Below are 13954 nucleotides of genomic sequence, written 5' to 3' on the forward strand. Positions count from 1 at the left end.
CTCCACAGATCTCAAATCTGATCCGAGTTTTCCTTCTGCACCGTATCCCACATTTTTTCAGGTGCTCTCATGCAAAGAGGCAACTGGGGTGAAAATCATCTCATGGCACTTCAGGTGACAGTGATGGGGACACCTACATCTTCACCTTCATGATGGATGGGTGCGAGGAAGGGATGAACTGACTGTGTCCTCTCTGTTATTCTGCCTTTTAGCCTGGTCTGGGGCAGGAACATACGATTTGTGTTTTACCTGGTTTGCCTGTCAGATCTGGCCAACCTCACCTAATTCTGGATTATAATTGAATCCAGGACCGGTTCTGCTGGGTTTCGTGCTAAGGGACTTTTCACCGCTCTGGCTGAGGCTAGGTAATGGAGTTATGTTATGATAGAAATCCAGTGGAGGTGGGTTTATATTTATCATCACCCTGTAACTAGGACTGACACAAAAAAGATTAAAGCAATAAAACCCAAAATAGAACATCTTCTTGCAGGTTTGGTTTTGTTTTTTTTTTTAAAGGCCCAAAGTTTTCAACTAGGATTTGCCTTGACAGGATAAAGTACATTTTCAGACTCGGCTTCTTAATGGGCTACATCTGCTTAATGTAATTTTGCATCTGAACTGTGTGTCTTGTCAGACGCAAGCACAGTCAGAGCTGCACTCAGCAGTACTCACTTTCCCTGGAATCAGATAAACTCAGCCCAATAAATTAATTTTACTGCTCTCGGTATCACCCTGTTATCATTGTGAGCAATTTAGTCTGGGCTTCCCAAACTTCCCCATTCTTTCCCAATGAAAGGAATTGAGCTCCCAAAATAAATAAAAATTTCTTTCTTTCTTTCTCTCTCTTTTTCTTTTTCTTTCTCTTTCCTTCTTTCTTTCCCTCCCCTTTCCTTTCTTTTTTCTGCTGTTCTCTCCTGCTCTTTCTCTCTTTTTATTGCTTTCTTTTTCTCTTTCTTTCTTTCTTTCTTTCTTTCTTTCTTTCTTTCTTTCTTTCTTTCTCTCTTTCCATTGATGGGCTATGTAAAGTAATTCACAGTTACACTTTTAGAAAGTATATCTTTCTGCTCAAAGAGAAGCTATTTAATTAGGCAATTGTGACCTGGTTCTCAGCTGGTGTAAATCAGCAGCAATGATTTATACCAGCTGAACACATGAATTCTGGTGTTTGGTAGCAGGTTTTAGAGGGCCTGCCTTGTAAAGTGCATTGGACTGTGTATTATATTAGCTACAAGAACATTTTGTAAAAATACAGTTGTGTTTTATGCCATCTTTTTTTCATATCCTTTATATTCTCTCATTATTTGCATGATTAAACCAAAGGAAAGATGGACTTGTCATTGCAGAACAGGCCAGGAGCTGGGTGATAATGGTCTAAGCTCCCTCTTACATCATGGGCAAGTCACTTGAAGCTGAGGTGCTGAATATCCCGTATGAGGTATTGACAGCTTGCGAGCCCCGCTGGAGCCCACAGTGCTTTACAGGGATCTGAAGGGTCTCCAGAGGCATCTGGAGCTGGGATGGATGCAGCCCACGGGTTGGATACTCAGGAGGGAAGGAGGAGGGAATAGCTGTCCACCCACCACGGCGATGGATGGGAAGGAGAGTGCAGTATGAGGGCAAAGAGGAAGAGGCGTTTGGGGTTTTTTTGGGAAATGTATTTCATTTTCTCAGAAAGACTGATGGATCTGTTCCTGGGGCAAATGAATTCAAGTGACGATCGGTATGTGGATCTCTGGTTAGGAGCATCTGAGGACCTAGTGAACATCTACTCCTCTCACCGGGTTAGCTGGGCCTGGCAGAGGGATGAGAAAGGAAGAAACACTTGGGAGTGGCAATATCCTAAGTCTCCTAAGCAAACTTGGCCAGAGTTTGTCTATCAGAGCTGAGAGCTGCAGGAGAGGTGGCAAGTTCTGGTAAGCTGGAGGGACTGAGGTTTGGACCCTGATTTGCTAAGTATATAAGCTTTTTGTGACATTCTTCTTCTGCCTTCATGAATGTCTGTATGTCCATCCTCTGTCCTTTCAGACGCCTTCTGCTCTCAGTGGCCAGTTCCAGCAAACTTTGGCAGAGGGTTGAGGTTTCAAAAGCATCAAAGGTGGACAACATCCCATCTGCCTAGATATGCTAGCTCTGTGGTTGAGCTAGTTCATCCTGGAGTCCCTCTATAAGCAGTGATTAGAAATTGGCATCTGGAGTATGTTTAATCCTTGTGTAAAATAGCCCAGAACTTCTTTGATTAAGGTAGCACACTGCCAGGGTAGTTCAGTGTTAGGCTACCAAATGATCAATTATACTCGGGATACTTAGAAGAAAAAATGAAGAAAAACTGTACTCCTTGTAGAGCTAGGTAAATTAATTTAGTGATAATAATCCCAAACTCTTGGAGCTGAGTTCCTGTCTCTAGTCTGGCTAAATTGCCTTTGAAACTTGCTATATCTGTGGGCATAATAAGTCAAAGAAAGGCATTTCTCTATGAAACACCAATCCATCTTTCTGCTCTCTTTTGTGCTCAGTTATAACCGGGATTTCATAAGAGTGTGCCTGAGAGTGGAAAACCGTATTATCCTTTAAATACGGTGTCCCAGCTACAGCTGAACTTTCTGTTTGGACTTTGACCAAGCTGCTGGGCTTAAATCCCAGCTCTGGAGCTACCAGATGGACCACATTATTCTCACTTGCAGAAACCCTATCAGACAAACTGTTTCAACCAGAACAGGTCTGCTGCTCATGGAAGGTGCGAGGTACTAATGGGACATTGTGTTCCTGCCATGGGTGCCATGCTTCTTCTGGTACCCATCCCAGCTTGCATCATGCTTGTTTTTTAAAATTCCCTGGGTCAGAGGAATAGTGGAGACACAGCCCTGCTAGCAGATGGGGCCAGGCAAGATGGACATGCCTAAATGAAGACCACTAGCATCTCAGCATCACAGCAGCCTGAAGTGCTTCACAGGGGAATGTCTCAGCCCAGCCAACAGGCACTGCCAAAGAGACAGACGTGTTGGAAATCACACTTCTTTCTTGGACTAAAGCGCCTGTGTACAGCCCCAAGATACCTGCATCTTTGGCTGCATTTGACTGGTAAATAAACCAGGCTGGAGCCTGTTCGCTGGCTGCGCATGGGAAGTGGCACAGCAGAACTTGCAACCAGATGGTTTTTATCGCCCAAACAGATGACTTCACCCCTGCTGAGTTTTGTCAATGATCCTTGCCCTTTGCTAGGATGACCATGCCTGGATGTTGTCTGGACTCACTAGCTGGTGTGGGCCTCAGACGTGATGGGGAGTAAGCTAACATTTAAGCAGTCTGGATGATCATAGAACAGAGCTGGAGCCATTGCGCTGGGTCTTTAGTACAGACATAACCTTGGAGGCTTAAAGCATTTTGTAACCCTCTCCCCTTGAGCTCCTGTCACCTTTTCATATCCCAGCAGAGAGTCCTGCAGTTCACCTGGCTGTTGCCTGAAGAGCTAACTCCCTTGTTTGTCGTGAACCTGGCTCCCAACAGCTTCGTTTGGTGTCCCCTAGTCCTCCTTCTACAAGAGAAGGTTCTTGTACTGAAAGAGATCCCCCTTCATCCCTCCTGGATGTCCTTCCAGGACATCCTCTCATTTTCATGTGGCTATCACCCTCATAGTCCTCAAGGGTGCATAACAGAGGTATAAAAGGGATATCCTGCTATAGCTATACCCAGTAGTCAAAGAACCCACAGGCTGCAGAGCTTTCTTTTTATCCCTCCTCAGAAATGAGCCCTTGCAGCTTTTTGACTGCGGGGACCCAGAGTCACTGTGATGTCTGCCCAGGCTTCCCTCACTGAGGATAGCCAAGGTAGGGCTGGGTCACATTTGCTTATTTTTCTTGTCCCAGTGCCTTCCAGGAGATTTCATACCCAAAAGAGAGAGCTCAGACAGTGCTCCTAGGCCACAACATGGTGAAGGGCCAGGAGAGAGAGAAACAACTTTTTTTCTGGTAAAAGCCCACCAATCTCTCAACCACAAGATATGGACCACATCATCCTCACTGGTGTTACTAGGTCAGGTTTTGATTCAGTTACTTACCTTCTTGCTTAATGAATTGGAGGCTGAGGGAGGAGACTGAGAAAGAAGCAGTGGTTCCCTTCTGGTTCTCCTGAGCTACTCCTTTTTCTCCACAGCCCTTTGCAGACAGGCAGAGAGGATGGAGGTGCTGGCAAGCCCTGATCCCCCATGGCAGGCTGGGAACAACGATCAGCGCTTTGCCTGCATGTAGGTGAGATGTAGTTGGAAAGGCTGCCCAGCCAAATGTTCTTCTGGAGAGAAACAAGCATGTAGCACCCTGGAGGGTACTAACGGAGGACACAAAAACCCCTTCCATATCTCCCAATGGGACAGGAGAACAGGACAGCTAACCTGGAAGGACTAGCAGCAAACTGCTCTTTTCCCCATCTCTCAGATTTAGGCAGGAAACTTCTGTACCTCTGTTATACTTGTTCCCCCTTTATGAGATCCCTTCATATGCTGCTCAGAGAGGGGAGCACACAACGAGGAGCAGAGATTGATCCCAAAATGCTTCAGGAGCAGGCAGCTTCCCTGTCTCCTCAGCTCAGCTAATTTTGGGCACTGGGGATTCAAGAACAAACTCCTGAGAAGTTCATTGCATGGGGTCACCTTGGCCATAGAGGTCTGTGCCTCTGCTGGAGGTCTTAGCACCATCCCTGAGATTGTGGAGACACATTCAGGTATCACAAGGTGAGGTCTTCAGGGAAAGCAGAGGTCTCCCTGTCTCAAGAAACTAGGCAGGGGGCTGGTGAATCCGTCCACAAGATCTTCATGGCACCACCAAACCTCACCAGTGTCCAGCACGCTCCATTCCTGGTGCACAGCTAGGAGGGTGAGGAGCTGAGCTCCACAAGCATCTGGGGAAATGAAAAACCAACTGGCTTTTCTGGCTTCATGTCAAGATGGAAAACAGATGGGATTCTTGTACTGAGGCTTTCTTCCACCCTGTTGAGCAGATGTTGTAACCTTTTCTAGAGCGGGCTGGAGAAACGTGCCCTCATCTCCAAGAGCTGGCCAAGCTCCCCGACAAGAGAAGGAAGATTAAGAGGTACAGACTGGCCTGCAAAGAGGGTGCAAAATTGTGTGTATGGGGACACTGACACACGCTTCATCATTGCTTTGCATCCACGGGAAAGGATCTGCAACGAGAATCAGGAGTGTTGGTTGGCTCAAGGCAAAGTTCCTTGCACAGCCTGTGCGGTGTTTTTTTAAGCATGTGTAGTCAATTGTGACCTAGTTGTAGAAATGAGTGGGAAGTCTGGGCCCTTTGTGTGCACGAAAAGGCAAGCAGTAGGTTTAAGGGTGGGCTGGAAGGCAGAAGGTTGGGAACCATGGAGAAAAAGTGCAACAGTCAAGGAAAAGAAGGCAATGAAGTCACTGATTGCTTCTCAAGGCTGTATTTTAAAATGTCACCTGATTGGTTTTCAAGCCAGAAAGGTTTCAGGTCCAGTGGGTTTCCAGTAATGATGGTAAAATAAGGAGGAGCATTGAAAGGAATTTGTAAACTTTGTATTTCTTTCCCAGTTTTTTAAAGTTTCATGAAAAGGACTTTTGTCCTTCCTGGCTTGAAATCAAACTTGGGAGTAAAAACCTGTCTATGTTCACCAAGAGAAAAGACTTTTTCTTAGCAAGGTTTCCAATACTTGGATTTGTGACGTTGGAGGCTTTTTTTTCTTTTTAGGAAGAAACATTTCTCTGTGTCTATGTTTTGCAAAATTTCATGTTGTACTCCCTTATCTGTGTGGAAACAGCTTTTTTTGTAGGGAAAGTCCCCAGAGCCACATGTTTCCAGCCCCAGGATGGGATTGAGATACTTACAAGGAAAATATAATGCTGCTACCTTGATCATTTGAAAATAGCATTGCAAAGTGCATGTGCCATCTTCCAGTTGATCTGTGCTCCATCAGCTGGAGCAGTGCAACCACAGGCCAAGGGCTCTTCTGGGTCTGCTCTTCTCCAGCCACAGCTAGTGCCAGAGCAACCCACAAGATGTGCAGTAGTGAGTTTCCGAAGTCCTCGTTATCTCATTATACCAGACCATGGGCAATTCACTGCAGCCTTTACACCACGCCACAGAGAGGAGACAACTAGAAAACAAGAGGATGACTTAGTAGGCATCTCAGCTCATAGAGTAGATGTGGCACTTAGGGATGTGGTTTAGCGGTGGACTTGGCAGTGTTAGGTTAACGGTTGGACTCAATGGTCTTAAAGGTCTTTTCCAACCTAAACGATTCTATGATTCTAAGTAGGGAGCACCCAGTCCCTGCTAGCACTGCAACAGACACTGGGACTGTGTCTTGACCTAAACCACTTGTTAAATAAGTCATAGTCAAGCCTGGGGTTTCTACAAAGGTTTCTTTTCAAGAGAAGGAAAGACGACTTCATCATGCTAGCAAGTATCAGAGAAGGAATCCTGCACCAGAGTCCCAGGAGCATTCAGGAATCCAAAATGTGCAGAGCCAAAGTTGGGGACAGGATTGCTGGAATAGGGAAAACAGCATAACCCTAGCCTGGCAGCTTGATCCAACATTAGGGCTGGAGACTCACCTGCAAACCAAGGTGAGCACCACCAGCTTGTGCAGACCCCAAAATAGAGGGAGTCAGCTCTTATGGGCTTAGTGTGGAACAGCTTGCAAGGGATTTGGTGAATTCAGCTTAATTTCCATGTGTCTTCTGGTGAAATCTGTATTGAAGTCATTATGACAGTACAGGCTTTTCCAGATGTGACAGTAAACGTCTGCAGGCACACTTTTTAACAGCCTGCAGGGTTAGGAAGACATTTTATGATCTAGGTGGACGAGGCTGTTTAATGTCTGAGCAAAAAAAAAATTAATGGCAAAGAGCTGCCTAACAAGCTTTTTTCTGAGTGATTGCTAGCCAGGCTAATGTGTATTTGGTCATAAAACAGCTGGGACATTTGGGATGTATTAGCCAACTTTTGCATAACATATGCAGGAAGATGCTGAGAAGATATAACTGGTATGTTATGATGTTGTACGAAACTATTGAGTTACATGGTACAAAATTTGAGTTTCTTTAACAAGGTGACCCTCGTCACTGGTGTGGACGTGGTTCACATGAAAGGCATAGATTTTTGGTATGGCATTTTCTTACGATATTTCATCTGTATTTCCCTTTTTCCCCCCTATCTGCAAGATGAGGTTTTTACTTTCCTATCAGCTTGAGGATCATTCAGACATGACAGTAACAAGAGACAGATGCTTACCTCCAAGAAAGTCGGCCCACTTCATTTTAGTGGCAGGAGACCAGTGACTGTTTTCTCATCGTCTGGGAAGTGCTGAGTCTGCTACTCCCATGTGAAATTACACTTTTTATTAATAGCCTTGTTTAGTAATGGCGTTGCCTGTGTGAACGGCCTATGGAAAGTGCATGGTGGTCTTCTCTTCTAGCGTGCCCTTCTACTTGAAGGTGGACAGTGCTGCTGCTGTTGTGTTTGATGAAGGAGAGCTGGGCAACCATCTAATTTCAGACTGTATTATAAAATACAACCTGACGTCCTTAGCAGTCCCCATGAGATGGTCCTTGCTGCTTCTAAGCCATAGAGGAGCTGTTTTAAAGATCCCTGAAATAATTCCTGGGATCTTAGGGAATATCTTCACTGCTAAGTAAGAGAGGTCCAGGGTGCAAGCTCAGGTCTTGGCGCACCACTTGCCCACACTGCTTCGCCATTAGCTCACTCCCAGACCCTGCTCTCAGGCAGAGGAGAGCTGAGGTGTTTGGACACAAGCCATGCTGTGACACTTGGCCTCAGGGCCAGCGAATCGGCCCCGGCCGGCTTTATTTAGTAGAGTAGGTGTTGCTGATGAGACTGCACCGCTTTTGGCTCCCTCTGCCCTGTGCAGTCCTTCAATACTGTCCCAGCAAGCTTTGCACCTTCAAACACCCCCACAAGTCTTTATGCCACATCTCAGAGCTCATAACACCTACCCTCAGTTTCTTGCTATAAAAACATTACTCTGGCAGGCTGCAGCACAGCCCACTTAATATTTCAGACGCTTTGAACTGAGCCCCCCCATCCCTCCTCCAGTAATTACTATGAACTAGGGCCATGGGGCATCACACAGGACCCAGAGGACGCTGAAGGCCAAATGCCATGTGCTGCGGACCAGGCAGTCTGCTGGCAACCCCGAGCTGTGTGCGGCGATACAAACCAGGCTGCGCAACCGGACTTCAAGGCTAGGTGGGAGTACAACCCTCTTCGCTTTAGTGCTACGGAGGAAACTGTTGTGGATTTAGGGGAACCATGCCCTTAGAAGGCAAGAAAGACTTTTACCAGTGCAGACATTGGAAATAGTTTGTGACATACGTTCATCTGACTGACCTCCAGCTCACTGTCACGTGTTGAAGATTGTGGCTTGGAGAAATCTTCCTTTGGTAAGACACGTGGCAACACTCAAAACCCAACAAGTCTCCATAAATACCCCTGGTTAAGTCCCTAGCACAAGAGACTTGTTTAATAGAGTTATCAAATGCAAGGTAAGCCATGGCAGCCAAACATGAGGTCATTCACATCAACTCAGTTTACCATGCAGAAGTGTCCAAATTCTGCTTGCCTTGCACGGAGAATGTGCACTGGGATAGTTACTACATCTCAGCCAACACGTGGCAATGCCATATGGGCTACCATAACTGGGTTGTCTGTTTAAGCCCCAGCATCCAGCTGTTCACAGATGATGGGTTGCATCTCCACAGAGGGGCGGCAGATGTGGACTGCTCTTTGAGAAAGAAAACCCAGCTTGTCTTTAATCCAGAATGCATGGGTTTGACATTCCAGGCATATTTTGACATTGCTGCAGATATTACAGCAAACCTCTAGGCCCCCATGCAGCACGAGCACAGATATGTTGTTATATATACAGAAGGAGCTTGTGCCAAAATGCTTGTGGTCTAAATCTGTTCAATAGCCTAGATGTGGTCTACAGGAATATGAGTGACTTGACTTTGTAGGAACAGGTAGGTAGGTAGGTGCCTCAGGCAACAACTTAGTATAAAATCATGGACATACTTTGGGCTCTGTTTGCTTAATGAGCAAGTGACTGAAAGGTTACTGAAAAAGCCATCCTGGCTTTGTCTTGAGGAATTTGCATCTCTTGACCTTGCTGTTGGCCTGGAAGAGCCACCCTGTGGAGGTGTGAAGACCAACAACTCATCTCCCAGCCAGTCAACTTCATGAGCCTTTTCCTTCATCCCTGAGTACAAGGGCACTGCTGTCCCCTTTCTGTACATGTTGGGAGAAGATTCCTCAAACCTAGCATCTGGCCCACCTCAAAGGAGATAGCTGTCCCCATGTTTTATCCTCAGGCATCACTGCATGAAGTTGCTCTGGAGATCCCAGGTCAGGTAGGGCAAACAAGGCAGGCTTCCCAGCTGAGATACCGGTTCATCTGCAAGGGTGGAAGCGGCGTGCCTCGGTCAAACAATACGAGAGGTTTGATACATCTTCAGAGATAATGTGGAAGAGAAATCATCTCTCCTGCAGTGAGCCTGGAGGAAGAAGCAGCTTCTTCAGCACCCACCTCTCTGCTGACAAGGAGATCACAGCAGGCAACTGTGGCTTTTATAAGATGGACACGTGTCTACTTACTGACTCCAGGCAGTGAAGAGATGGCAGGTTTTCACTGCTATCAAACCAGGCTGGGTTTGAACTAGCATCCAAAACACATCCCAGCAGGCTTACAAGCCCCTGAATGTCTCCCTTCTGTACAGTACTCAGCTCTCTGAGGCCATGGGTCTTATTACTATAATAAACATTGATGTTAGCTCTCTATCTGCCAGGTATGTTGCACTTTAGAAATGCCACACATATTCCCAGCCTTTAGGAATTTCCCCAAATCCTACCCATTCAAAACAGATCCCACAGCTGCTTCCCCTGCAAAAATCCAGCTGCATCTTCTGTTGTGTGCCTTTACAGTGATTATCAGAAGATTTTCCTCCAGTTCAGCAGAGCTGCAGCTTATACAGTCTTGACCTCTGAAGCATGAAGAGAAAGAAGAAAATAACAGGGCACAATGTCTCCTTTAGCTATTATTCCACCAGGGCCAGCCAAGCTACTGAAAGGGAAATCCCTGCACAAATTAAGGAAATTCAGATATTTCTTTCATTCTAAGAGGCATTCCCGACAGAGCCAGGGCTTGTTTCCAAAGACATGGCTGCATTCCAGCATCAGAGAAACTTTATTATGCAAATATTGACCAGTGTTGAAGGAAACAGCAATAAAATACTGTCAAAGGTGACAAAAGCTATTGCGCTTGGGCTGTAACATCTGAAGCCAAATTTGGGGAGCATTGTTTCACTGATGAGATGGCTTTTGCAAGTAGAGGGTAGCAGTGGATGGTCTGTGTTTCTTTTTTTTTTTCTTCTTACTTTGTTTTAATTGGGGAAATTTTAGTCCTGGAAATGATGACGGAAACACTAGCGAATGCACAGAATCCTGTTATTGTCCAGGACTTAGTCGTGCAACGATCCAAACAATGATCCAACACGTAGACCAAAACTAATAAAGACCTACCTGGCAAGAACATGAAGAGGAACATTATGTGTTATGGACCGGCCCCAGGAATGAGAATGCTGGGTGGAAGAATATTGGAAAAAGATGGGAACTCCACCTCCAGTGAAGCTGATGGAAAAGTCCAAAGGAGGCCCAGGAATGATGGGGTAGAAACTCAGTAATGATATACAAGTTGTAAGGTTTGAGGCAAAAGTCAGGGGTCACACAGATGAAGGTTTAAGTTACACATTGGCGAGTGAGAGCCAAGAAGTCTAAATATTTGCAGCTTATGTGCAGAGGGGCTGGAGAAGACATGAGGATACAGCACAACCCCGCAGGCTGTGTAGGTGTGAGTCAGGGCAACACCTTGCCCTTAAAATGACTTCATCTGCCTCCACAGCAGAACTGAATTAAATCTTCACAGGCTGGGGAGAGACACTTTAAAAAGCCATCTCTGTGCAGAACCTTGTCCTTACAAAAGTAAGGATAAAAGAATTACTACATTAGACCATATACACACAGTGTCCTACCCAGCTGTAGTCAGAAACAAATGTTTGAAAAAGTATTTTAAAAAGCAAGTAATGACTCCTCTTTCCTCTGCAATACCCTCCTAGCTTCTGACATGGGTGAGTCTAGGGTGCAGTTTTGTTGTATGCAGATGCAAATATACCAGACCCACATTTCATTCTCAGGAACTCCTGCTCAAGCTGAAGGAGAATTTGGCCCTGAGATAAGGGCTACTTTAACCGATATTCTCTATATTGCTACTTATCTCCTTCTGTTAGACATGCCAGCTCTAAGCCGTGCTCACCTCAGCACTTTCCAATGGCTCTGTAGGATATCCTCGTTTATTCAAAAAGGACCTCTTCCTTTTCCCTTGAAGCTCCCCTCATCGTATATATTATCAGCAGCATGGACAGTGTAAAAAACAGAGTTTATACCCCATCCCTGAGCTGGCATATGAATCAGAAGCCAAGGATGGGCATTGCTTTTAAACACTGGCATCTAGACAAAAATTGTTGTCCGCATTCCCTCACTACCTCATCTTCAGTATCTGACCATGATGAAAAAACTGTCCTCTTGCATTGCCTGCCTCCTTCCATTGACTATGGAGACAGTGTAGTTGGTGTTGCACCAAATGCTAATTTGTCATAATAATTAGCAAATTGGTCCAAAAGTTCACAGAGGGCATGAGTTTTCCATGACCTCCCTATTCCCTGTGTGTGCATGGGATCCAGTGCTTGTTCAACCACATGATGCCACCTTGATCTACATATGATATTGCTCTTTGGGTTGGACATCTGGGAGTGGTTCCAGTGCAAAAAGTTAATTGGGACCTTTGGGAATGTCACAGGTCCTTCCAAAGCAGCCTGGTGTTCATGGAGTCTGGCTGGGAGTCACCAAACATGTGTTGTGGTTTAACCCCAGCCGGCAGCGAAGCCCCACACAGCCGCTCGCTCATTCCCCCTCGGTGGGATGGGGGAGAGAATCGGAAGAGTAAAAGTGAGAAAACTCGTGAATTGAGATAAAGACAGTTTAATAGGTAAAGCAAAATCTGTGTGCGCAAGCAAAGAAAAACAGGGAATCCATTCCCCACTCCCCACGGGCAGGCAGGTGTTCAGCCATCTCCAGGACAGCAGGGCTCCATCACGCTGAATGGGGACTGGGGAAGACAAATGCCGTCACTTCAAATGTCATAGAATCATAGAACGGTTTGGGTTGGAAGGAACCTTTACTGGTCATCTAGTCCAACCCCCCTGCAATGAGCAGGGACATCTTCAACCAGATCAGGTTGCTCAGAGCCCCGTCCAACCTGACCTTGAATGTTCCAGGGATGGGGCATCGATCACCTCTCTGGGCAACCTGGGCCAGTGTCTCATCACCCTCAGTGTAAAACATTTCTTCCTTATATCTAGTCTGAATCTCCCCTCTTTTAATTTAAAACCATTACACCTCATCCTATCACTACACTCCCTGATAAAAAGTCCCTCTCCATCGTTCCTGTAGGCCCCCTTTAAGTACTGGCAGGCTGCCATAAGATCTTCCCGGAGCCTTCTCTTCTCCAGGCTGAACAACCCCAACTCTCTCAGCCTGTCCTCATGGAAGAGGTGTTCCAGCCCCCTGATCATTTTTGTGGCCCTCCTATGTCCTCCCCTTCCTTCTTCTTCCCCTAGCTTTCTATGCTGAGCACAACATCCTATGGTCTGGGATATCCCTTGGGTCGGTTGGGGTCGGCTGTCCTAGCTGTGTCCCCCCCAACTCCTTGTGCTCCCCCAGCCTCTTCACTGGTGGGGCGAGAAGCAGAAAAGCCCTTGGCTCTGGGTAAGCCCTGCTCAGCAGGAAAGAAATCATCCCTGTGTTATCAACACTGTTTTCAGCACAAATCCAAAACATAGCCCCATACTAGCTACTGGGAAGAAATTTAACTCTATCCCAGGCAAAACCAGCACAATGTGGCACCACGTATGCTGTCCCTGCCCAAAAGCCCTATTAAGGTGTGAACCAGTAGTTTACCCCTGGAAAATCCTGGTGTAAGGCTGTGCTGCTGCTGTATGTTCCATTTGTTTATGAAAGAAAGCGTTGCTCTGTCTGAGCTGGTGTCTCTGCCCGAGTGAGTTCTGTTACTTGCAGCACTGGTTACCTCAAGGTTCAGGAAAATGGGGTGAAAAGGTCTGACACTGAGACTCTGCAAGTTAAAGAAAATAGATGCTGGTGCTTCTTTTGCAAATTTCAGCGTTTCTCAGTGCTGCACCTTCAGAGCTGGCGAGGGGAGACCGTATGCCAACCCATTTCCCCACAGCTCTCTCTCCCCTTCCCCATCTTGTTTATTTAGATGTAGGAGGCTGATTTGGCTCTGAGGAGGACCCTGTCTAACCTGAAGCAGAAACAGAGATGGGAAAAATATTCTACTTTACATTTGCTGGGAGACAGGCATTGAACAAAACCCACCAGGTGACACCTTCTCCAAATGGTCTGCAATGGGGGGGGGGGGGGATCTGCAAGCATACCCCCCAAAATATGGGAGTTAGAGGGGTAAATGTAGAGGTATAGGGATTGCTTCTTCCTGCTTACCAGACACAAAGTGGTCCAGGGAGCTTTTACAGAAAGAGTAACAACACATACACACACACACACAAAGATGCAGAGGAGTCTAGACTTGTTAAAGCCTTTTCCTTGCTGGCTCTGTCTGGCAGAGCCTGAGTTTTAAAATACCAATGCCTTTTCTTGTCACTCTCAGCTTTAATTTATTATTTTTTTAAATCAATAAATATCCCTCCACTCCTCCATCTGGAGGATTCCTTCTTCATCCCACCACTGCCAAGCTGATCAGAGCCACCTATGCAATGCCATTTGATCCAGAACATATTTCAATCTTGGCCCGTTCTCAGCCTCATAAATTCCTGACATGATTC

Source organism: Buteo buteo, chromosome 18 (genome assembly GCF_964188355.1).
Source record: "Buteo buteo chromosome 18, bButBut1.hap1.1, whole genome shotgun sequence".
NCBI classification, from domain to species: Eukaryota; Metazoa; Chordata; class Aves; order Accipitriformes; family Accipitridae; genus Buteo; species Buteo buteo.